Genomic DNA, 25,386 nt, shown 5'->3' with positions numbered 1-25,386 from the left:
TGACCACCCCCTGCTTTTCCAGAGTCCGCTTGCAACCCTCTGTGCCTCTTGCCTGCTCCGCTGGGGTTACAGTTAAAGTTTTGCTGGTGTGTGCACATGTTTATAAGTTGGAAGTTTTTGTTAACTGAGGGAATGCATGTATTTTTTGTTAAAGTTTTTTTTTTAATATTACCCTTCCTCAGGACCATGACAAACTTGTACGAAGATGCTTATTGGTCGCAGAAGGATCTAGATGAGAAAATACGCGAAGCCCAGAAATCCGTAACCAAATGCAAGAGTGACTGTTTCTCTATGGAGCGCTTGAAATATTTTAACCAGCAGCTGTGTCAGCGTAAACAAGAGGGATACAGGACATCATTTATAGATCTGTGGGGGCTGATCATTGAGTACATGCTGCATGATGGGGTATTTATTTTCTCAGAGCACAGCAGGTGTTTCCTCTACAAGTATCAGGAGCAATAAATCGGTGAAGAGAACTTGCATGCCCTATGGTGCTGTAGAGTTATCTGCATCAGAAAATTCTATTGGAATCAGAATTATTTTGGAATGGTTAGACAAAAAAATCATACATACAAACGTATAAATCCTCCAAGTCACCTAGTATGATCTTCAGAAGTTGGAGACCTCTTGCATGCCAGTCAGAGTAGGGATTTGAGTCCCAAGGGCACACTTGGTAGGCCTTCAGCCCCACTCCTGATGAAGCTCAAAACTCTGGGAGGTGCTCCCTGCCAGGCAAAAGCCCTCAAACTCTTTTCTCTGCAGAGGAGAAGCACTGAGCTCTCCCTCTGCCCCAGTCTGGTTGGTGGAGAATGAGGTGCGTTCGGGAGCCTCCAGGTGCCACACTTCAACTGTAAAAGAGGCGAATGCAGCCCATGAGCCAGAATTTGGCTACTCCTGCCATATAGTCAATAAATTGTATTTCGGCTGCAGGATCACTGAAAACACAGTAGATCCTTGATGTCTTTGTAAAGTTAAACTTAAGGCCCGGACTCCCTTTTTGTGGATGCAGCTTTGCAAAAGAAGTTGGAGGTGCAGATCACAATATTTTCATGTCTGTGCAAATCTTATGTAAGAGGAAGACATTATTAACAATAGCTGTGGTACCTCCTAATCTGCAACCAGAGTTACAATAGCAAGAGACCTAGGTAGCTTTTCTTTTTTCTTTTTCCACCCACAGTTTAATTACAGGTATAAAATGATAGTGTAGATTTTGTGAGTGGCTATTGTGCTGGAAAGAAGCAGTCACTGTTTAGCCTTGAATTATGAAAATGTGCAGACTGGGCCACCACTTCCTGCAGCTCCTTTTGGTGGCAGAATGGCAAATGGCATCCAACAATAGCTGCGAGTTGCCATACGTGGGGATGCTCAGGTAAATAAAGCACCTGGTGACCCACCAGAGGCTAACCCTGATGAACCCGTGTCTGGCCTATGGGTGGCTTATTGCTCACCCCTGAGGAATGTAAGGACTGTTTGACCCCTGCTCCACCCTGTAGAGCAAATTGCCTGAAAGGGGGTGTGGAAATGACAGGGCTGTAGCTCTTCCCTGCCTTCTACCAGCTCACAAACCAAAGCTACAACATCAGGAAGTGAGTTCTCCTGTTTGCACTGAGTCGCCCCAGGGGATCATATCTACCTGAGGACCAATGATTGTCAATGTTTCTCCTGGGGCGGCCTGGTTCCGTGCCACCTGACGTACAGAGCAGGGCCATAAACGCTGCTGTCTAGCTCAAAGTGGAGATGCCTCTGTCACTTTCATGTAACTATTTTTCTTCAAAACCAGAAAAACAACCACAAGCTCTCAGACCAGCGGGAAGCGTTGTGTGAGGGCCAGAACCCGTTACCCATCTATGTGGCAATCAGTGTCCGGAACAACTACAGCACTCTAGATTTCAAAGGTAATGATGGCATTCAAGCAAAGTATTGGATTATGAATCTACCAAGCTTGGGTTTTAGTTGTAGGCCCACCACTTCAGTTGTTGTTTGTTCTTTGCTTTCTGGAGATGCTTGTAGATCACAGCCCCAGCTGTGATTTTGCAGGAGGCTTGTCTGGATTGCGCTCGGCACGGCATCAACAGGCATACCCGAACTAGCTGTGGTGGAGCTAGCTTGCTAAAAAAGCAGGGTAGCCATGGCAGCACAGGCAGCATAGAACGGGCTAGCTACCTGTGTATGTACATAGGGCCCTGAGCAGCATTGTACTGGGGTGGCTAATCCATGCCACCCCCCATGCTGCCACATCTACAGTACTATTTTTGTGACCACCCGTGATCAAAGCTAGTTGAGGTATGCCTACATGTGCCGCAGTTGCGCCTCCTGGTTGCTGTGGAGGTATGCCCAAAGAGACAGGCTGTGCCCCCCGAAACTTACAGTTTTGGTACAAAATGAGAGTTTTGCAGCTTCAGCCTTTCAAGATTCTGATCAGGATTAGAACAATAAGCATAAAATTACCATAGTCAGACTGTTCCTAGAATATGATCTGGCCTGACTGGAAGAAGAAACCATTGGAAATAGTTTGATGAGTCCTGTTTTCGTGACCCAGGAGGACTTTGTTGAATCTTGCCCATCGTTACCTCTGCGCTTCTCTCTTAAGCCAAGAAGAGAGGAAAAAACAAAAAGAAGTCAAGTATTGAGCTTTCTTTCACTGGTGACGTTGCAGTCCTACACCCTTTTGGATCTTGATCTGATGAAGTGGGTCTGTCTCATGAAAGCTCTTCACTGAATGAATCATTTTGTTAGTCTTTAAAGTGCTACATTCCTGCTGTTTTGTTTTGTTGGAGTACAGACTAACACAGCTACCTCTCTGTTACTACCTTCTTGGATGACAAGGAATTTTGTTCCCCGTGTACTTTTAGTCCTGGGCTTTCTTCAGACTGCTGTTGAAAGGCCTCTACCTTGGATATGAAGAGACCATCCTCTGCTAGGATGAAAGAGAAAATTTCTGCCTTAACTATCATCAGTGTTCCATATATGGAATGAAATCATATACTATGAACCACATTTTCCAGATTAAATGCAGAGAGTTGCACATATATATTGGTATACACCTAATTAATGCATGGAAATACACAGTGGGCCTAATTCTGATCATTCAGCTCATAAGTTGCTCTGAGGTAAAGGCAGTGAAAGCAGAATTCGGTCCAGCGAGCACAAACAATACAGAGTGTGTGTGTGTGTGTGTGTGCGCGCATGCGCGCGCGCACAGATGCCAGTGCAATAGAGTAATTTGTGCAGAAGGTGACTGCACCTATAAAAGAGGCACACACACATGCATGAATTCAGCTTTTTTAACTTTGACTATCTGTCCCAGAAGCTGAATAGTAACAGAGAGGAAGCCGTGCTAGTCTATACACTATCAAAACAAAAAGCAGTCAAGTAGCACTTTAAAGACTAGCAAAATAGTTTATTAGGTGAGCTTTCGTGGGACAGACCCACTTCTTCAGACCATAGCCAGACCAGAACAGACTCAATATTTAAGACACAGAGAACCAAAACAGTAAGCAAGTAGGACAAATCAGAAAAAGATAATCAAGGTGAGCAAATCAGAGAGTGGAGGGGTGGGAGGGAAGATCAAGAATTAGATTGAGTTAAGTATGCAGACGAGCCCCTATAGTGAACTTTCTGAGTCACTATAGGGTCTCGTCTGCATACTTAACTCAATCTAAATCTTGATCTTCCCCCCCACCCCTCCACTCTCTGATTTGCTCACCTTGATTATCTTTTTCTGATTTGTCCTCCTTGCTTACTGTTTTTGGTTCTCTGTGTCTTAAATATTGAGTCTGTTCTGGTCTGGCTATGGTCTGAAGAAGTGGGTCTGTCCCACGAAAGCTCACCTAATAAACTATTTTGCTAGTCTTTAAAGTGCTACTTGACTGCTTTTTGTTTTCCCAGAAGCTGGTGTGTTGTAAATTATACTTTGCAAAGGCGAGATAGAAAACAGAGGGTGTATTCCATCTAAAACTCTTTTGATTTATTTAGTAGCAGTGTCCCTCTTTCCAATCATTTGGGAGACACTTCACTTCTCAATGTATTTTTGTGGCTCTGTTTGCAGAATGGGTTGAGTTCACACCCTATGAAGTGGGATTCCCGAAATACGGAGCATTTGTTCGCGTGGAGGATTTGGGAAGCGAGTTCTTTATGGGACGTCTGTTAAAGAGGCTCCCCGAAACCCGGATCTCTTACCTTCATGGTGATGTATTGTTCTATGATACATCAACCTACTGCAATAACACAAAACCATAAACAGAAAGTGCATATTTGCTGGTCTGTAACATTCGGTACTAGTCAGCACCCACTCCATCATAGTTGCCTTTTCCAGTTTCCAAGAGCCAGAATCCTCCAGCTCCTCATTATAGTGGAGTCATTTGGAAAAGTCTTAAGTTCAGGGCATTTTGAGTTCTCAGTCCATGGCCAAGCTGAGCTTTGATCCTGTGTCTTTAGCCGTCATTAAGCTAATGGAGATACGAGTTTATCACAAGTATTAAAAATGACACTACAAATATATTCTGTGCACATGTTGACTCCCATCTTTTTTTCCTTGGGAAGTAGTGTGGCCTACATATCTTAAAAGCATGTTTTAGCTAAGTTACACTGAGTATTTTACTCAAAGGTAATGTTAAAATGGTAGACATGGTTCCACATAAGACCATTTGAGACGTGTTCAGAGTAGCTCCCATTAGAAATGCCAAAATGCTAGTCTGAGAAATATGACAGAGGGTGGGGGCAGAAACCCTGATTTCAGAGAGCAAGGGGAAAAAAAAGAGGAGTTGGAATGGGTAAAGGGTGTTACGAGGAGGAGGGAGAAAAATTATTCTCTTTAGCCTCTGATGGTAGGACCAGAAGCAATGGGCTTAAGTTGCAACAAGGGAGCTTTAGGTTGGATATTAGGAAAGACTTTCTAACTGTCAAAGGTTAAGTACTGGAATAAATTGACTAGAGTGGTTGTAGAATCTCTGTCATTGGAGATTTTAAAAAACAGGTTGGATACATACCTACCAGGGATGATGTAGATGGTGCTTGGTCCTGCTGTGAGGACAGGAGACTGGACTTGATGACCTCTTGAGGTCCCTTCCAGGTCTAGTATTCTATGATTCTATTTTTCTATGACAGTAGGTGTATGGGGAGGGTTTGGGAAGATGACAGGACCCTTCAACATACCATGGGGGCTTTTCATGGGGCAAACTGTTAGACACTCAAGAGAATCCCCATTTTGATGCTGGGCAACTCAAGGTTGGCGGGAGCGTTGTACAGACAAGTGAGCCCTGCTCAGTGAAGCTAGGGAATCACCAGGAAAGGTAAGTGTATGGGATGATCTCAGACTTAGTGCAATAAAGCTCTGTTCAGCTTTCTGAGCATTCACACATCTGGGTTTCTCTCCCATCACTGCCTCTTTTTCAAGAGCAACATTACCTGTGATAAGTTAGAGATATGACCCTCTTTATGGCTGACTTCTTCAATTAGCGTTAAAGTCAGTGCTTTTGAAGTGTTAAATGAACCAGAACTTGAAGGTTTAGGAATGCTTGAATCATGCTCCTCAGGTTCCCACAAAGGGGAAGGAGAAAAGGTGGTTTTCAATTTGATGCTTCCAAAAGTTCACTATGGTAATTTCCATAAAACCTCTTTCCTTCTCAGGCATGTGGAGCAGTATATTTTCCCTGAACTTGTTATACATCTGGAGTTTGACCAACAGTTCAGAGGACTTCTGGCACAGGTGGACTCGTGAAAAAGTAGTTGATATTGGTGAGACATTTTTATACCTCAACTTTGCCCTTCTTTTACATTTAAATTGGAGGCTCATGCCACTCTACATGAAAACCTGCCACATAGTGTGAGCGTATTCTCTGTAGGAAGGTTCTTTAAACACTCACTGCAGAACCAGGGGAGTGCCTAATGCTCCTGAACAACGTTCTTTCATTCCGGTTTACGAGCAGCACCCTTCTCAGCCTAATGACAACTGCCATGACACAAGAAATTTAAAGGAGGCAGATACAAATCCAGGGGAAATATTGCTGCAGTTATGGTAACAGCTCAAACTGCTGAGTGTGTTTAAAAGGGTTAAGTGTCAGCAGGAGAAAGTTCCCAGGCATCCTGCCAAAAAGGATGCAGAATCACATTGGCTGGTGAATCTCGCAGACCTGCATATGGACAGGCCAGAACCCATTTCAGAGACCAACACAGCAAATAAAACTAGCCAATATTACAGCAATGGTGCCAAGGTTACTTTAAAAGCTATAGTTTGTTGTTACTTCAATAAATCATCCTACCACCTGCTTCAGCTGTCACTGAAATGCAAGGACAACACTCTCCAAAACGATTATACAAAACCAAACATTGCCTCCCCTTGTCTCCCATTGTACAGAGGAAGAGCCTGTGCTACCCACAAGGCCACATGAGCTGCATACTCGCATGTACACTCCTGCAGGCCCTTTTTCCACTGCTCTTCGAGAGGCTTTAACGGATCGCCTTTCAGTTGCTCAATATCACAATTTCCTCAAGGGATTCCAGCTGCACAATGACTACCTCGGGAACGAGAATTTTTGCAAATGGAAGGGTAACTGCCCTATTTTTATTAATTGCATCCTTTCAGGTGGTATTGGGTGTGGAATTTAGCAAGATGGGCCAGGGCTTGGAGGAGAGTGAAGGAGGTTCAATTTCTAACCCACGAGTAGCAATACTGGAATCTAAGTTAGATAAAATTGTTTGACTGATCACCTGAATTGTGCAAGGCTGAAAATTGTTAGTGATATCAGTTGGGTAGCACTTAACTCCTACCTCCTTGGGGTGCAGTCCCGGAGTTTAACTGTCTTTTTTTTTTTTTTTTTTTTTTTTTTTTTTCAATACAAGGGTGCTGGAACAATTTTTACAGTGGGGATGCTGAGTGCTGTTGACCCAAACTGTAGACCCTTTATATATTGGAACCACTTCATGCGAGGGGGTGCTGTAGCTCCTCCCACACCCTTAGTTTCAGCACCTATGTTTTCATCTGAGCAAGTGGGGTTTTGCCCACGACAGCTCATGACCTAATACATTTTTTAGCCTCTAAGGTGCCACAGGGCTACCTGTTATAACTGATGTTTGACAAAGTTCAAAGTAGCCTATGAGCAGAAAGAAAAGACTAAGGCTCCAATCCTGCAAACTATGCAAGTGTGTGTTTGTGTGTCCTTATGGACGTTGGAGAGGGGCTGTGTGGACAGGGAGGAGAGAGTTGGGTGCCTTCTGCAGATCAAAAAGGGGTTGTAGCTTTTTAAGGGTGCCAGGAAAAGAACAAACATAGAGAAGCCTAAATCAAAGAAGATTGTTCCTTTAGGATAAAGCTATTGTGGTATAGCAGCGAAATTCAAGTTGAGGCATGGGACAAGCGCATTCTTTTCCAACTCTGTTTTCTTCATAGAAGTCACAAGTTTGCTATGTTTGTATTTTCTGTGACAAATGTTTTGTGCCTTGCAGCTACTGTGTTAGACATGAGTCCCAATCAGCTGAGCCAGCAACCAGATCTCCTGAGCATGATAGATACTGGATTTTTCATCAATACCAGCTGCATACCACTTTTAAGGCCAGAGAGGAAAGTGGATGTTATCTTGCATTTAAGTTACAGCTCAGGATCACAGACATTGGTGAGAAGCATTAAGTTCTTATTTATCAAAGGGGTAGCCGTGCTAGTCTGTATCTGCAAAAACAACAAGAAGTCCTGAGGCACCTTGTAGACTAACAGATTTTTTGGAGCATAAGCTTTCATGGGCAAAGATGCCTTGGAGTGCATCTGCCAAATGGGGTCTTTGCCCACGAAAGTTTATGCTCCAAAAAACCTGTTAGCCTATAAGGTGCCACAGGACGTCTCATTGTTTTTAAGTTCTCATTTGTTTTTTCCAGTGTTAGCCTTTTGTCTGTAACCTTTCAATAATGAATAGCTAGAAATATTATATCTATTATTTCAACAAATTTATTAAATTAATTACATTTTAATTTCTCTATTTCCATTTCCAAGAATTAGAAGAGGCAGGTGATGCCAGGGGGGAGATAATTCAGCTGCCAATTTCAGTAGTATGAATTCTTGTTTCAGACCATTGATCTACAAGTTGCAGTTAATTAAAAGGTCTCACTTCCAGCTTCTTGTGATCTCATCATTACAGACCATTAGGGTTTAGCAACTGTAAAAAAAAATTGGATATGGGTGCAGATTTCTTTTAGTGGCCGAGTTTTGAGAGATGCATTCCATCTGCAGTGAGTTTCGGGGTAGCGGTGAATGGCAGTATTCCAACTCCCTCTGATTATGCCGGGAATGTCTGATATTGATTTATGAATTTATTGAATCCTCCTAAAGACTTCAGTCTGGTTTTCACCTGAGTTGTAGAAGGGAGATGGCATGATATACATTGAATTGATTATGATGTCCGCTCAGACAAGGTGGCCAATATTGTGTGAAGCTGAAATATGGTGCATAGGGATTTAGCAGTCTTCTGTGAAGTCACCTTTAACTCAGATTCTACAAATCTGAATAAGGACGAAAAGTAATTTCAGCTGCCTCCAATTAGCGTGTGCCTACACAGTAGTAGTAGTAGTAGTAGTAGGCATCCTTCAGTCTGCATAGACTATGGATCACGCCCTTTAAAGTTTCAATTGAGGACTTCATTTACAGCATCTATTGTGACTATGAAGACCCACACGAGAGTGACAGTCCTTGCTGCATCTCTTGCAGATGTAGTGGGTGTCTGGCAAGTCCTCATTGTGCTTTCTGTGCGCTCGCTTCTCCTTTGCTAGCTGTCTGATCTTCATCTCGCCGTTCTGAAGGCCCTTGTGTAACCCCTGCCTCCATCTGCTGCAGTCATCTGCTAGTTCTTCCCAGTTGTTGAGCTCGATGTCTACCCCTCTGAGGTCTCTCTTGCAGACATCTTTGTAGTGCAAGTGAGGGCATCTGGGAGGTCTTTTGCCAGAGGCTAGCTCACCATACAGGATGTCTTTTGGAATCCTTCCATCATTCATGCTGTGGACGTGGCCAAGCCAGCGGAGCTGATGCTGCCTGAGAAGGGTGTGCATGGTTGGGATTCCAGCTTGCTCGAGGACGGCGGTGTTGGTCACTCTGTCCTTCCATGATATTCCAAGGATGCGCCTGAGGCGGCTCAAGTGGAAGATGTTCAGCCTCTTTTCCTGGCGGGCATACAGGGTCCAAGTCTCGCTGCCATAAAGGAGGGTGCTGAGGATGCAGGCTCTGTAGACTTGCATTTTGGTGTGAGTGTACAGCTTGTTGTTATTCCACACTCTCTTCCTGAGTCTGAACAGAGTTGTGGCCGCTTTTCCGATCCTCCCATTTAGCTCAGTGTCCAACAACAGGGTGTCAGTGATGGTGGACCCGAGGTAAACGAACTCGTGGATGACCTCTAACGTATAGTTGTCAATGCTGATTGATGGGGATTCAGCAACATCCTGACCCGAGTACGTTTGTCTTCTTTAGGCTGATTGTAAGCCCAAAGTCCTTGCACGCTTTGGAGAACTGATCCAGCAGTTTTTGAAGCTGGTCTTCTGTGTGAGACACTACAGCAGCATCGTCTGCGAACAGCATGTCTCTGATGAGGACTTCTCACACCTTAGACTTAGCTTTCAGCCTTGCAAGCTTAAACAGTTTCCCATCAGATCTTGTGTGCAGCAAGATGCCCTCTGTTGAAGATCCAAAGGCATGCTTCAGGAGGAGTGCGAAGAAGATCCCGAACAATGTCGGAGCAAGCACGCATCCTTGTTTGAATCCGCGCCTGATTCTGAAAGCATCCGATAATGCGCCGTCATATTGGATGGTTCCTCTCATGTCTTCGTGGAATGACTGGATCATCTTGAGTAACCGTGGAGGACAGCCTATCTTGTGGAGCAGTTTGAACAGACCATCCCTGCTGACCAAGTCAAAAGCCTTGGTCAGGTCGATGAAGGCTATGTAGAGTGGCTTTCTCTGCTCCCTGCACTTCTCCTGCAGCTGCCTTAGAGAGAAGACCATGTCAACGGTAGACCTCTCTGCGCGGAATCCACACTGCTATTCGGGGTACACCCTCTCAGCAATCTTCTGGAGTCTGCCAAGGATGACGCAAGCGAACAGTTTACCAGTGACACTTAGGAGGGAGATTCCACGGTTTTTGTTGCAGTCGCTTCTGTCTCCTTTGTTCTTATACAACGTTACAATGTTAGCGTCGCGCATATCCTGTGGAACCTCACCCTTTTTCCAGCACAGGCACAGTAGCTCATGTAGGGGTTCCAGGAGTGTGTCTGCGGGACATTTGATTACCTCTGGTGGTATACCATCCTGGCCAGGGGCCTTTCCTGCTGCAATGCTGTCGATGGCTCTCTTCAGTTCATCCACAGTTGTTTCTTGATCCAGTTCGTCCATTACTGGTAGGAGCTCGACGGCATCGAGGGCTGCGTCAACCACAACGTTTTCGCGTGAGTACAGCTCAGAGTAGTGCTCAACCCAGCGCTCCATCTGTTTGGCTCTGTCAGCGATAACTTCACCAAATTTGGATTTCAGAGGTGCCATCTTGTTCTGGGTGGGTCCTAATGCCTTCTTCATACCCTCATACATTCCTCTGAGTTTACCAAAGTCGGCACAAGTCTGGATGCTGCTGCATAGCTGGAGCCAGTGGTTGTTGGCACAGCGCCTGGCTGTCTGCTGTACTGTTCTTCTGGCCTCTCTGAGTGCTTGCTGGGTACTCTGGCTCGGTGAGCGTTTGTACTCCAGGAGTGCAGCATGCTTCTTTTCAATGACTGGAATCATCTCATCGGAGTTAGCTTCGAGCCTACACATACAAACACATAATTATACATATGATAGCCTTTCTGGAGCAGAAGCATTTTACAGGTTAGGAAGCAAGTATACTACAGGGACAGCTCTGGAAGTTGTCTTCAGGAGAGAAATTAGGCAGAATCTTAGATTTTGTGATTAAGTTAATTAAGTTACCTATAAAGCAAGGGTTCCCATCCTATGGGTTCCCATTAGATTTTCTAAGGGTTGCCAGCTGGGCTCTTAAGATGCCATTTGCAGCCACTTGACTTCACCTCCGCTCCCAGTCCCTGCTCTGCGGTGCTGAAATGGAACTCAGTTTAATGGGTTTAACAGCCAGTAGGAGGGATCCCGCCCTGAAACCAATTAAACTGAGTACCATTTAAAACTGTAGGGCAGGGAACTGCCCCACTGGACGTGGGGTAAGGGCATGAGAGAGCTGTGGGGAGCCAGGCAGAGAAGGAGGCGGCCCGACAAAGGAGCAGCGGGGTTCACAGCAGAATGGAACTCCCCTCTGAGGTAGTGGGTGGGGTGGCTAAGACAGGTTTAAGCCTGTGGATGTGGGGACAGAGAGGGCTTAGAGCCAGTCATGGCTCCTTGCCCCATCCAGCTTCCACCATGCTGCTGCAGGGTCCCCTTCCTCTGCCTTGGATCCCACAGCTGGCACTGCCAACCAGGATTAAGCACCCCAGCTGGCTTCAACCTGCAGGGCTGAGGGGTTCCCCCACAACCGCTGGGGATCCTGTGGCTGGAGCTGCCAGCCAGAGCTCTGTGTCCAGCTGGCTCCCAGATGCAGGGCTGCCAGTGTCCCCACCCCACAACCTGGTTTTTGAACTCTTATGTTGGTTGGGGGTTCCACAGACGGGGCTGCCTGTCCCACATACATTTTCAAAAATCTGGCAACCCTAGCTGAGATGGTCTTAAGCCTGGGGCCAGGGGAGTGCAGGGGAGAGACAGGTTTAAGCTTTGGGGTGGGGGACATTTTGGGGCTGAGAGGGGTTTAAGTTGGGGGACAAAGGGGTGCATTTTTCCCACAGGAGCTCTTCCACCCCCTGCCCAGTTTTGGATTGCCTTGCGTCACACGGTCTTCCTGAATTGTCAAAATGGGTCGCTGTCTTGAAAAGGTTGGGACCTGCTGCTATAAAGCCTAAGCCAAGAAAAGGGTTACATTTGGATCTTTATATTAAGTGTGTTTACTTTGTTGAAGGCTGTGTGGGAATGCCACATGCCTACATGTAGTAACCATCTTGGTAATGATGTCGGGCAATTAACATACTTGAACAGAATGCTTTTAGTGAGTAGTAAGAGCCAATGCCCCTACTTTTCAAGTCATATGATGCACAGTATGTACACTGAACAAAGCTTAATTTTGTCTTTAGGCATCCACTGGAACAAAATGGGTTTCATGCAGAAAGGATGCTGAGATTTTTACCACGTTGATACAAACTATTTTCTATTTGTTCAGCGCATATAAGCCGTGTCTACACGTGCATGCTACTTCGAAGTAGCGGCACTAACTTCGAAATAGCGCCTGTCACGGCTACACATGTTGGGCGCTATTTCGATGTTAACATCAACGTTAGGCAGTGAGACGTCGAAGCCGCTAACCCCATGAGGGGATGGGAATAGCGCCCTAATTCGAAGTTGAACGTCGAAGTAGGGCATGTGTAGACGATCCGCGTCCCGCAACATCGAAATAGCGGGGTCCGCCATGGTGGCCATCAGCTGAGGAGTTGAGAGACGATCTCTCCAGCCCCTACGGGCTCTATGGTCACCGTGTGCAGCAGCCCTTAGCCCAGGGCTTCTGGCTGCTGCTGCGGCAGCTGGGGATCCATGCTGCATGCACAGGGTCTGCAACCAGTTGTCGGCTCTGTGGATCTTGTGCTGTTTAGTGCAAGTGTGTCTGGGAGGGGCCCTTTAAGGGAGCGGCTGGCTGTTGAGTCCGCCCTGTGACCCTGTCTGCAGCTGTGCCTGGCACCCTTATTTCGATGTGTGCTACTTTGGCGTGTAGACGTTCCCTCGCAGTGCCTATTTCAATGTGGTGCTGCCCAACGTCGATGTTGAACTTCAACGTTGCCAGCCCTGGAGGACGTGTAGACGTTATTCATCGAAATAGCCTATTTCGATGTCGCTACATCGAAATAAGCTACTTCGATGTAGGCTTCACATGTAGACTTAGCTATAGAGAGCAGTATATAGCTGTGTTTCTTAAACTTTTAGAGACCCCAGAACAACAAACAATAATATTTTTTATGCAGAACACCTATGACCATTTTCTTCAGAAAAACAAAAACAAACAGCAAAGTATGCAGAAAAACCAAAATGAAATAATTTAATCAGGCATCATAGCAATGAAGAAGCAATGCTGTATCTGGTTTGAACAACAGAAAATATATACCATCAGTGTATGATATCAAAAAAGTGTCAGACTGAAAAGACATAAAGAGCAGAGCTAGCAAAGAGCAGTTTACCTTTTACCATAACACATTTAGCATAATCTTACACCAAAACCTTCTGCCACTAATTTTAGTTTAGTTGTGGAGAATTGGAAATATTTACCTGTATTTCATTCGTTGATGGTACCTGTTCCTTAGCCGTAGTATTTTCGCTCGCTTCTGGCTTTTTTAAAAAAATGTAACTTACTCTGTTCACTCTATCAGCAGAAATAATAAATTCAGTGAATGATCACATGCCACACATGCACATTGGCTGATATCAAGCAGCTGACTGACATTATAGCTGCCTTGCCGGCATAGTGCATGAGCCACATGACGTTGCTAGTTGCTACGCCACAATATAGATAGGAGAAGAAGATTAGAAAGGGGAAGCTAGTGCAACGTTAGTCAACCCTGCTGTGTTGCCAGACTACCACTGCTCTTGCAAGATACAGAAATAAAATTGTATTTCACTATTTTCCATTACTGTTATCATTACAAAATGGTTATTTATTGTAAAAGTTTGAATTATTTTTCTAAAAGCTCATGCCACACCTGCGAGTTGTTCACAAAAAGCCAGTGTTCCGCAGAACATAGTTTAAGAAACACTGGTATACAGTAACAGCAACGAAGGGTCCTGTGGCACCTATAGACTAACAGAAAAGTTTTGAGCATGAGCTTTCGTGAGCACAGACTCACTTCATCAGATGCTGGTCTTGGAAATCTGCAGGGCCAGGTATAAATAAGCCAGAGCAAGGCTGGGGATAACAAGGTTAGCTCAATCAGCAAGGGTGAGGCTTACTACCAGCATTCGATCTGGAGGTGTGAACACCAAGGGAGGGGAAGCTGCTTCTGTATTTAGCCAGCCATTCGCAGTCTTTGTTTAAGCCTGAGCTGAGGGCGTCGAATTTGCAGATGAATTGTAGCTCAGAAATTTCTCTTTGGAGTCTGGTCCTGAAATTTCTTTGCTGTAGGATAGCTACTTTTAAGTCTGCTACTGTGTGGCCTGGGAGATTGAAGTGCTCTCCTACAGGTTTTTTGTATATTGCCATTTCTGATATCTGATTTGTGTGCGTTTATTCTTTTACGTAGAGACTGTCCAGTTTGTCCGATGTATATAGCAGAGAGGCATTGCTGGCACATGATGACATAAATTATATTGGTAGATGTGCAGCTGAATGAACCCACGATGGTGTGGCTGATCTGGTTAGGTCCTGTAATGGTGTTGCTGGTGTAGATATGTGGGCAGAGCTGGCAACGAGGTTTGTTGCATGGATGGGTCCCTGAGTTAGAGTGACTGTGGTGCGGTGTATAGTTGCTGGTTAGGATTTGCTTCAGGTTGGCAGGTTGTCTGTGGGCAAGGACTGGCCTGCCTCCCAAGGCCTGTGAAAGTGGGGGATCATTGTCCAGGATGGGTTGTAAATCCCTGATGATGCGCTGTAGAGGTTTTAGCTGAGGACTGTAGGTGATGGCTAGTGGTGGTCTGTTGGTTTCTCTCTTGGGCTTGTCACAGGACCCTTCATTGCTGTTACAGATCCAGACTAACACAGCTACCCCTCCGATACTTGGTATATAGTACTACAAGATTTTTGACATAGGCATTTAAGTTATGAAAATGTAAAGTATATCATATTACTTGAGATGGAGAATTGTAGCTAATGAAAATGTAATCTAATTAAAAATGGCATGAGGATGCTGGTACACAAGGGGATATTGTTGCAAGGGCAAATCAGATTTTATCATCTCCTGACTTATGAGCACTTAACCATGAAACCAAGCCATTTTCTTAATGTAGTTTTTTCTGACTAAATTCCATAAATTATAATGTGATGCAGGCTCTTTCCTTATCTGATACTCCATGCTTTACTCTACACATTTATTATAGTAGTCCTGTTCAAGATCCTGTTTTAAGGATTAGCATCAATCTGTATTCCAACTTATTAGTCGAGTGTTAAAAAGCTAGTTACAATTTGTAAGAGCTCCTGAGTTCTGTTTGTATCAGATGATGATTTTGTGTTGAGTACTCTGGTAGTGGTGGTGGGAAAGGTGACATCATAAGCCAAAGGAGATGCCATTTAGCATACTTTGGGGGTCTCAAACTTCGTGCAGCCTCACAGGTGAGCCAGGAATACATTAGAGATATCCTGTAGTTGTAACCTCTTTGGGCCCTAATATTGTTGACTTCTGTAATGCTCTAGCCTTTGGAACAGACCTGTAAGTACTATGAAGAGCAGAAAATCCCATTTCCCAAAGTTTTCCTGAGTGAGGAAGATAAGAAAAATCTAAAGGAATGTTACCTGTTTCAAGATTCAGAAACGCCAGGAAGCCCTATTGTGCTATTTTTCCCACTTGTGAATGACACCTTCCAACATTATAAAGCACCTGGTAAGTTGTCAGATGCAAAGCATTTAACTAAGAGTCAGCCTGGTTGGTCTATGCACTGACTGAATTCCCATTCATTCCTCATTCGATGACTCTTTCTATTGGTTGGGTCTGTGACAGGGTATCCCTGGGTCTGGCCAGGGTTCCATGCCACTCCCTTTGGCTGGAGAGGTTAGGCTGCATCTGCTTCTGATCTGGGCCAGCTGGTTAGTCTTCTCCTCACTTTTCCATAGTCAGAGCTTCACTCTGTGTGTGCGAGGGGAGCCCAGACGCTCTCTGCTGAGCTACTCTCTCTCCCCGCCTTGCTGTCTTTTGTAAATGCTGTTTTTTCTCCTTCTCTGTCTCCTCTTACCTCCACTTCCCTACCTTGTCCGCCAACTGGGACTGCTTTTTAAACCCTGTCTGCACTCTGGCAGTGAGACCAGCTGGGCCTTGTTAATTAACTTTCACCACGCCCTACTGCCTCCATCTAGGAGCTTAACTGGCTCTTGCTTTCCTTTCCTTAGCCCAGGCTAAATTCGGAGCTGCCTTTCACCCTTCTGCCTGGGGTCTGCTGACCTGACCCTGTTATAGTCCCAATGGTCATCTCAATTCCATGAACCTCTCCATTGCCTAAACTTGCCATTTTCATTGTGCTCATATCACCAGCTGTCCGTTGCTGTGAGATTCAAGTCCTTGTTTGTCTTGTGTTCCGCTCTGTCTCACACAAGTCAGTTTGTTAGTAGTGTAAAATGTGGCCATCAAGCAGTGATAAACCCAATACCACACCAAGGTCTTGTTGAATCTTTTTCTTAGGTGTGAGGCGCTGCCACTCAGAGATGGAGGAGTGCAAAGTTGATGTTACTAGTTGCTCTTCCCCATACAATACATACTCAGTCACATACACTGATGAGGACTACCACCGACTGGTGAATCTCAGTGAATACAACATCTTGAACAATGCACACCTGATTCTGCAGGCCTTGCATATGGCAGTGGAACGAAAAAGGCAATGTAAGAAATAGACCCCATTCGAAATGCCTATATCTTCTGTGTTGAGATTTTTTATTTCCCAGCACATGGAAAGACCAAAGTTTTCTGATGATTGGCCATTATGCGTCATGCATGATGCTTAGCCTGGATATCTCAGTGGATTCTCTTTCCTCTCTGTGATGTGGATGATTTCGATAAACAAAATTCCCCATCTGTGAAGACTTTATTGATACTTTGTTCCATAATTACTTTAATTGCAACAAAACTATTTGTAAAATACCTTAAAATTATTCCCAAAATCTAAGAATGAAGCTTAAGTAAAGTTAATACAGTATAATGTATGACATAGGGGAAAATGTGTCTGTAATCCTTTTAAAGTGTAAAAGTAAACCAGGACAACATAGGTTCAATCACTTGTGGGGGTTGGGGTATGTGTGCTGTGGTGGGTTTCTGCCCCTACAACTTTCTCTTCCCCTAGTGAAGTCCATGCCCAACCCTACTAAGCCAATGAGGAAAACATGAAAGGTTCCTTTTCCTCCTTCAAAACACCACCCTCTGCTGTTAGTCTCCGTAGTAGCCCCCAACTGAACCATTTCTTCCTCTTACATGCTATAGTTCCTGTGATTGGTCTGGTCCTGCTGATCCAGTGTCAGGTGTAACCTGCAGCAGAGAGAGAAGTAGCAGCAGCTGGAGGACTTCTTCCTCATGTCTTCAGGGCATGATGTAGGAAAACTGTATAAACAGACCACTTTTTTCCCACCAGTTATGTCCTTGATTCTGAGGTAACCCTGAAGCCAGGAAGGAGCCCCAGGAAACATTTAAGCACAAATGGAGCATAAGTACCACGTAAAGTAAAGAAGCCATGCTTGCAGGTGGCATTTGATCCCTGTAGCTACTTTCAGTTTACCAGTTATCTTGAAGGTCTGTGTCAAAGTGTCTGGAGACAAAATACGGCCATATACCTCCACACAGTCGTACAAACAGAGCAGTGAAAGGCTTCTAACTGCATAATGAGCCTTCTTAGATTGGAGTGAAAGATACATGAGCAGACTATAGTATCCTGGAGAGTCAAAACTGGTGCATGCTTCACCCAACTGATAGCTTGTTGTGGGTAGCACCTGTAAAAAGCATGGTGTGAGCAGACCTCTATGTGGGATCAGGTCCTCACAAGGCTGAAAGGGTTTGCTGGGAAGCTGCATTAAAAAAATCCCTATTTTAAAGGAATGAATCTTTCCACTACTCTGAGAGCACCTGGTGCTAGCTGCAAAGTGACAAACATACTGCAGCAGTCGCTGCTTTCCAAAACCAAAATATCAAATCTACAGCTCAGGGCCCAGGCGTGAGTTAGTAAGAGCTCAGAGCAGTGAACAAATGTGTGCTTTTGTTTCTCTTCTGCAACATGGTCTAGAATAAGGTCACTAGCTTTAATTTGAAATAAGGTGCTGCGTATGCCACATCAGCAACATCAGAAATAGCACCCGTTTGAACCTCCCCTCCCTACTATGAGGGAAAAGATGGGTTGCTTTTAGCCAGAACACACGTCATCAGCTGGGATGAAATGTTAGTTATAAATGAGTAGTTCATGTTTTTGATATGTTGCACAATAAAGGGTAGTTTGCAGAAGGTAAACTCAGTCTCTGCTCATGTATTCAAATGATGCACTGCAGTGACGAATCTTACGATTGCATGATATTGTTTGCCCCGATAATACAGCTTTTATTGAGGCAGAGAACACAACAAACAGTGCCTAGCTGTGAGCATAGTGAATAAAGGAACAAACTAATCATGGTTATCCCAATTTCAGCTATCGTTTTGAACAGCCTGATACATGAGTTGAGCTGGGGCATTTGATTCCCCTGAGCCGCCTTTGGTACGGTTTTCAAATGCTGTCCATGATAAGTGAAATCTGAAGAATGATTTCCTTCAACCTGTCACTTGTGCAGAAGACTGTATAGATAACATCATTAACTCTCCTCGGCACAAGGAGCATAAATTATGCTTTGCCCTCCTTGGGGGATTTTATTGCACATCATCATCATATGTTCATGCTGTTACGATATTTTAAAAGGACAATTTGTTCTTCTTAGTTGAGTGTCTACTTATGACAGTAGTCCCCATGGGGCCAGCTCCTCAGGTATCATAAATAGTGTAGCTTCATTGACCTAAGTAGACCTATGCTGATCTACAGCAGCTGAGAATCTGGCCCTAACTATCACAATTAGTCTTTTCATTATGTTATGGGGAATCATTGCTGTAAACAACCCAGCTATGCGTTGCACTCCGGAACTGTAGTGCTCTTACTTTTCCTCATACACTATTTCATTACATAATGGAAAAACCATATTTCAGTTGACCAAGAGTCTGACAGGGTGTACCAGCCCTGCACTAGCCAGGGGGTGTGGGCCAGGCTTGCTGGGTGGAAAAGGCCCCTCCCCCACAGCTCTGCTGGGCGTGCTCCAACTGCAGCCCAGGTATAAAAGTCAGGGAGGCTGGTCAGTTGGGGCTGGCCACAAGGGGAGGAAGCGCTCTTGCTAGAACTTGGGAGCGGCGGCGGCGGCGGTGGCGGCAGCGGCGGTGGTGGTGGTAGTAGTCGTCGTCGTCGTCGTCCGTGGAGGAGCAGCAGCAGCAGCCAGAGCTGGAGCAGCATGCCTCATTGGAGATGGGGTAGGAAGCAGTCCAGGGAGGTAACTTGGGAGCTCAGCATGTTGCCATGGGGATCCCTGCTGAGTTAGTGACTGGGGAGACATACCCACCACTGACAGGGCCCTGTGCTGGAACTTGGTGGAGAAGGAGGGCCTGAGCCCCTCTCTCCCCACTTCTGTGACCCTGAGGAAGGGGGAGCATTGACTAAGCTGCTGAGGCCTGACAGAGGATATGGATTAGGTCGTGGAGCCCTGAGGACAGCAGAAAAGGCCTCCAAAGAGGTGCAGGGCTGGAGGCGCTGCCACACAGAGATACCACTGCTTCAGAATCACGTAAAGTATCCTCACTAACTTGGTGGAGGCATGCTTTGCAATGAAATATGCAACCAGCTTGAACCTTATTAATGGAAAAACAAGGCTGTGCTATTAAGTGCTGACCTCAGAAATCCAACCAAAGCAATGACATCTGTGTTAGACCGACTACTGTGTGGAAACAACCAAACAGTTTTGTTTGGGCTGGTAAATGAGAGCAGATTCAACTTGTCACCAAGGATGTCTATAGGCATTCGGAGCGCCTGGGATTGGGCTCACCACCATAAACTAATGAAACTTGGATGAGTACTTTCTCTGACGAAAAATATACTGGGCACCATCTCCCAGTGTGACTAGTACCCCCATGTGCCGTTCAAATATATACTTCCCTATTGCATATTTAAATTAAAGATTGTGGTCACCGAGGTGCCCCTGCAGCAGCAGCTGAACCTGAACAAAAGGCTCCATCAAAGCCTGCAACACAACCCAATGCACCAGCACAGAAAACAACAACAGACCTCCAAAATGAAGATGGTAATAAAGAACAGTGGCTCCCCAGTTCTATTCACATGTCTGTAGTTTGCCTAGGCATGGAAGTCACTGGACTCTGCATGCCTGTCTCCTTATTGCTGGTTCCAGGGGCTTTACTTTTGCCACACAGAAACAGGAAGGGCTGCTGCATCCAATTCAAAAGCCCATACTCTATTTTCATTGGCTCTCTTTGCCCATTACCAACTCACTTCCTTCTTCCCTACGCATTCCTGGGACTCTCTGAGAGTCCCTGTCTATGGTTTGAACCCTTTCAGGCAAGGTCATGCAGGTTAGATTTAAATGGTTAACACTACAGAGTAAAGACTTTAGGGAACTGAATGACTGGCTTGGCCAGAAGATAGTGTTACCCTCTCCAGCCCCATTTGCCACAAAGATTGTAAGAAATTCAAATGATTTGATATAAATATTTGCCCAGCACTGCCTCATGGGAAGAGAATTTCTATAGGGGTCCAGACATTCAGCAGCATCATGTTTTCACAACCTCAGAAGCTCCCTGGGATCTTCATAGCCAATGTTCCTGAAGTTTTATTCATATTGAATGGACTGGGAATTTGTCTGGTTGAAGATATGGACCAGGGTGAGCAAGAGGTTGCTTCACTAAGCCGCTACATTCTGTTTGTTCTAGCTATTCCCAGCAAAAGAGTCACTTTTTCCATGGTATCCTCAAGAAGGCAGTTAATAAATACAATTTACTAGTGGGGTGAGGGTGGCATGACCAGAAGAAAATGGAGTACGGTAAACCCTTGATTTAATGGACCCTGATATAATGGAATTTGAAAATAATGGCCACTATCTGCCAGCCCCCTGCCCCCTTCCTAAATAAATGACGTTGACTCACCAGAGCTGCTGCCAGGGCTGGAGAAGCTGCCAGAGCGGGGCCAGAGGAGCCCGGAGGGCTGCAGCAGGACGCAGGAGCTCTCCACCCCTCTCCCTACATGTGTGGAGCATTTCGGTGCCCAGCCACCGCTGTACGCAATGGCTGCTCAGACATAGTTTCAGAGGCTGCTGCCCGCTGGCAGGCTGGGGGCGGCCATGCTCTTCCTTCGTGCGGGTGCCTCAGCATCAGGGCTGGAAGAGCCGCAGCTCTGAGAGCTGCAGGAGGTAGAAGGAGCTAGGCCGGGATTCAGCTCCTCTGCTGGTAATTGAAACAGGGAGATGGAGGTGTGAAGGGAAGAATGGTGCAGGAGGGGGGGAAAAGGAAGAGGGTGGGCAGAGGACAGGAGTGAGCGATGGGTTGGGAAAGTCCATGCATCATCATACAGTAGAACCATTTGGATATGCCAGAATTTTGGCATTAATAGACACCCCTTCCCCCCACTAGTCCATTAAATTGAGGGTTTATTGTAATGTGCTGCCAGTGACAGAGCTGCCTTGAGAGTTGGGCAGCTGGAGAGCAATGGCTCCTGGCCAAGAACCCAGCTCTGAAAGCAGAGCAGCCATCAGCAGCTGTGAAGACGTAAAGATGCCATGATACGGGATTGTCACTCTTACCTCTGCGCTGCTGCCTGCAGACCTCAACCCTCAAAAGCCACCACTCTCTGGCTGCCCAGCATTGAAAGCAGCAGCCTGGAAGTAAATGTGGCGTTATGTGGTAGTGCCATCGTTATTTCTGCTGTGCTGCCCCTGTTGTGCTTCACTTTGAGATAACATTGTTGAGAAGATGGTTGTATTTAATAAAGCCGTGTGCAGCACTCTTTATATACTTCCACATGGCCTTTGATTCAATGCATTGAGCAAGCTTGTGGTGTGTGACAAGGCAGCTTAGTGTGCCTGGGTTGATGGTCATTGAGAGAAGAGCTCTATAATGGAGCAGAAAACTGTGTTTTAATTAACGGTACATACATGACCCTGTTTCCTATTTCCATGGGAGTTTGGCCAGTCTACATCTGAATGCCTCAGCCAAGTCATCTTGAGGACCTAATTAAATATTGAGGCAGGTGATGCTTTCTCTCTGCGGGAAGGTTATGTCCCTTTGAGATTTGCCTTGATTGTGATTTAACCCCAGTTAGTTAATTGCCAGTCAACTCAAGGTCACTAACCCATTTATAAAAGTCAGTCCAGATGCTCCACTGACATTTGTACACTAGATGACTAAACCACAGATGTTTGTGTCTTACACAAATGCATGCACAGTATCAAGGCTAAATTTTGCAGATGTATTAATTTACTCAGCAATTAACTCATTAAAGCAGGACCACAAATTGTAGTCTAGACATAGCCTAAAGGCCTGATTGTCTGTTTCCCTGAGTTTTTTCATTACCAAGTGGCTACAAAGCGCTGCCAATTCAGACAGATACTGATTTACACTCAGTTGGTGCTAATATAATGACTGTATAAGAGTCAGCACAACAAAGGATCAGATCTTAAATGTACGTTCTGAGGCTGTCAACATGCATGATTAAACAAGGTAACATTTAAGGATAACTATAATAAGCAAAAACAATACATTACCTAACACCGGAAATTGGATTTTATTCTGAGCTCTTTTGCAATAGTTGATGCTTTATGCCATGGTTTCCCAAACTGGGGGACATGCCCCCCTCTGGGGGCATGAAGAAATTCCAAGGGGGTTAGAAAGCAACCCAGTTCCCCCGTCATTCCCCGCACCCAAAGAAAAAGCCAGCCTTTGCTTCTGGCTCTCAGCCCCTTCCATTTTATGTGGGCAACCCGGTGCCGCCACTATAAAAAGCAGGCAGCCAGCAAAGACCCATGTGGAGCTAGCTGCCTCCTGCAAAGGTGAGTGAGTGTGAGTTGGAAAGGGGAGGAGGAGGAGGAGAAGGATGGGGTTAGATGGGGGATGGGGGGTGCGTGGCTCAGGGGAGGGGGATGGAGTGAGAGTTGGGGACTGGGGGTTCCTGGCTTTCAGGGAGGGGCTTGGGCACGGGGCGGGGGGGCTCATGGGGCTGGGCAACCAGTTTGCTGGGCTTGTGGGGCTTGGGCGGTTGGCCCCAGCAATGTGGGGCTTGGGCAGCTCGGACTGACAGGTAGGTGATTGGCCTCAGCAGTGTGGGGCTCAGGTGACTGGTTGGTGGGTGGCTGGCCCCAGTAGCATGGGGCTCGGGTGGGCAGGCAGCTGGCACAGGCAGCTCTGATGGCTGGCATGGGGCTCAGGCAGCTGACCAGCTGGGGCTGCACCAGACACCCACAAGGGGCCAAGAAAAACTATTTGTGCTTATTTTAAATTTAAAATAACATTTTTATGTCAAGTTTTTGCATTTCTTTTTAAATTACGAATTGAATTTTTTGTTAAAAGGTGGGTTGAATGAGGATAAAGACGGGACGGGGGGGCATGAGAGTTTCTCAAAAGATCAAAAGGGGGAGCATGATGCCGGAAAGTTTAGGAGCCACTGCTTTATACAGAACATAAATTAAGGCACTCTTCCCATTCTACAGAGACTTCTCACAATAATAGAGTTCTCATGAAATCCTCCCCTAAAGCATTAAATAATCTTAATATAAATAATATCTGTTTGGGTCAGAGAATGCTGCTGGTGGTTGTGATTTTGCACCCTAATTCAGAACGGCCTGGAGTATATATATTATTAGTAGAGCTTCTCAGGAATTTGTCAAGAAATGCCAGTTCATCAAAACCAAAACTGTTCCTGACACAGACTTGGGTTCAGCAAATTTCCCAAGTTGAAAAATCATGAGGAAAAAAAATTAGAATTGTTGAGACATTTTGTTTCAACGTTTTCTCAGTTTCTGTTTTCTGGTTCATGTAGTTGCATTTCAGCTAATTCAAGTGAAAAGGTATCAAAAAAGTTCACAATCAGAAACATTCCTAAGTTATTGAAATCAAATATTCAGTTGACCCAAAATGAATTTTTTTTCTATTTTTCATCCTGTTTTGAGGCGGGAAAATATTTATGGACAGGAAAACTGTTTCTCGCCTATTCCACTTATCAGCAAGAGTGATTTCTGAATGTAAATAAGAAGTGCATGTTACTGTCCTATTTTACTGAAGCCTGCATTCAGAGAAAACTACACAATGCAGGTAGGTGTTGAGCTCTGCAGTGTTTTGAAATAGTATAGTCCAAAGCAAGAACAGTATCATATTGTGCTGACTATGGCAGGCAGGGAAGGGGTCTTGTCTAGCTTAGGTAGCAAACATTAATGTAATTAGTGGTAATAGATGCTGTACCTATGTTTCAATAAGAATACGCAAGCAGGGTTGCATGCCTGGAACTGTTATATTTGGACAGCCTATGTTCCACCCCAGACAAACCAGAAAAGCGATTCAGGAATCCCAGTTGTAGCTGATTTTGGCAACTGGCCCATTGCTCTGTTCTGTGAGAGATTAACAAACCCTGCTGAATTTCAAACCACTGCATGAATCATGACATTCTCAAAGCCCATCCCTGTTGATAGGAAATGTCACAATCTTCTGGTTCTGGTCACAAGTCTTTCTCAAGCTTGCAGGGACCTTTTTCACATCAAAGGATACTCCTTTCTCCCATTGTCCTCTGGAGCTGCTAAATACCCCCACTTATCTCTGGATACCCAGCTGTCCCACTCACTTCTCTATACCCTATCAGATTCAGGTAGGTCTACACTTAAATGGTACCGCTGCACTGCCCTAACACTTGAAGACATTACCTGTGCCAACAGCTGGACTTCTCCCATTGGCACAGTTGATTCACCTCTTTGAGAGGTGGTAGTTCTGTTGATGGGAGAAACTCTTTCACTGACACGAGAGTGTTTTTCTTGGGGATTAGGGTAGTATCACCGTCTCATTCAGGGATGTGGATTTTTCACCCCCTGAATGATGTACCTATACTGAGCTAAGTTTATCCTGATTCCCCTTGTTCTCCTGCCTCCCTAGAGGTGATCAGGACGGCTGTGTAGATCAGGAATCTTGGGGAGATGCAAAACTGTTTTAAGCAGATCAATTCAAGAGGCCAGCAGCTTCTTGTCCTTGGCCAGTGCTATCAGGATGACAGCCTGGCCAAAGACTAAGATTCACTTTGAGCTGCTTTGACTTCTTAAGAAGATATAGAAGGGAAGTGTCTTTACTAGCTCCTTGTCTTCCAGTACATGAAGGATTTGGGACTTCCCATACTGTCTGCTAATGGGTTACCACTCTCTATAGTCAGAGGTTCTAGTATTTCAGTAGAATAACAGATATTTTGGAGCATAAGCTTTCGTGGGCAAAGAGAAGGGTCTCTTCTTGACTGGGACACCCTCCTTTTTAAGACCCTATAAATTTAGACCCTTCTCTGGAGCCCCCACTCATGCAGCTGATGAAGCGGGTCTATGCCCATGAAAGCTTATGTTCCAAAATATCTGTTAGTCAACAATGTGCCACAGGACTCTTTGTTTTTGAAGATACAGACTAACT

General features: G+C 45.3%; 1 pseudogene; it reads left to right on the top strand.

Moving 5' to 3' along the window:
- The window catches only part of LOC142015380 (cytosolic phospholipase A2 epsilon-like), a 46,525-nt pseudogene extending 29,951 nt beyond the window's left edge, over positions 1-16,574 (top strand).
- Positions 16,575-25,386: the final 8,812 nt, after the last annotated feature.

Source organism: Carettochelys insculpta, chromosome 6 (assembly GCF_033958435.1).
Source record: "Carettochelys insculpta isolate YL-2023 chromosome 6, ASM3395843v1, whole genome shotgun sequence".
In the NCBI taxonomy this organism is placed as follows: domain Eukaryota; kingdom Metazoa; phylum Chordata; order Testudines; family Carettochelyidae; genus Carettochelys; species Carettochelys insculpta.
This window is presented reverse-complemented; position numbering and strand designations above follow the sequence as displayed.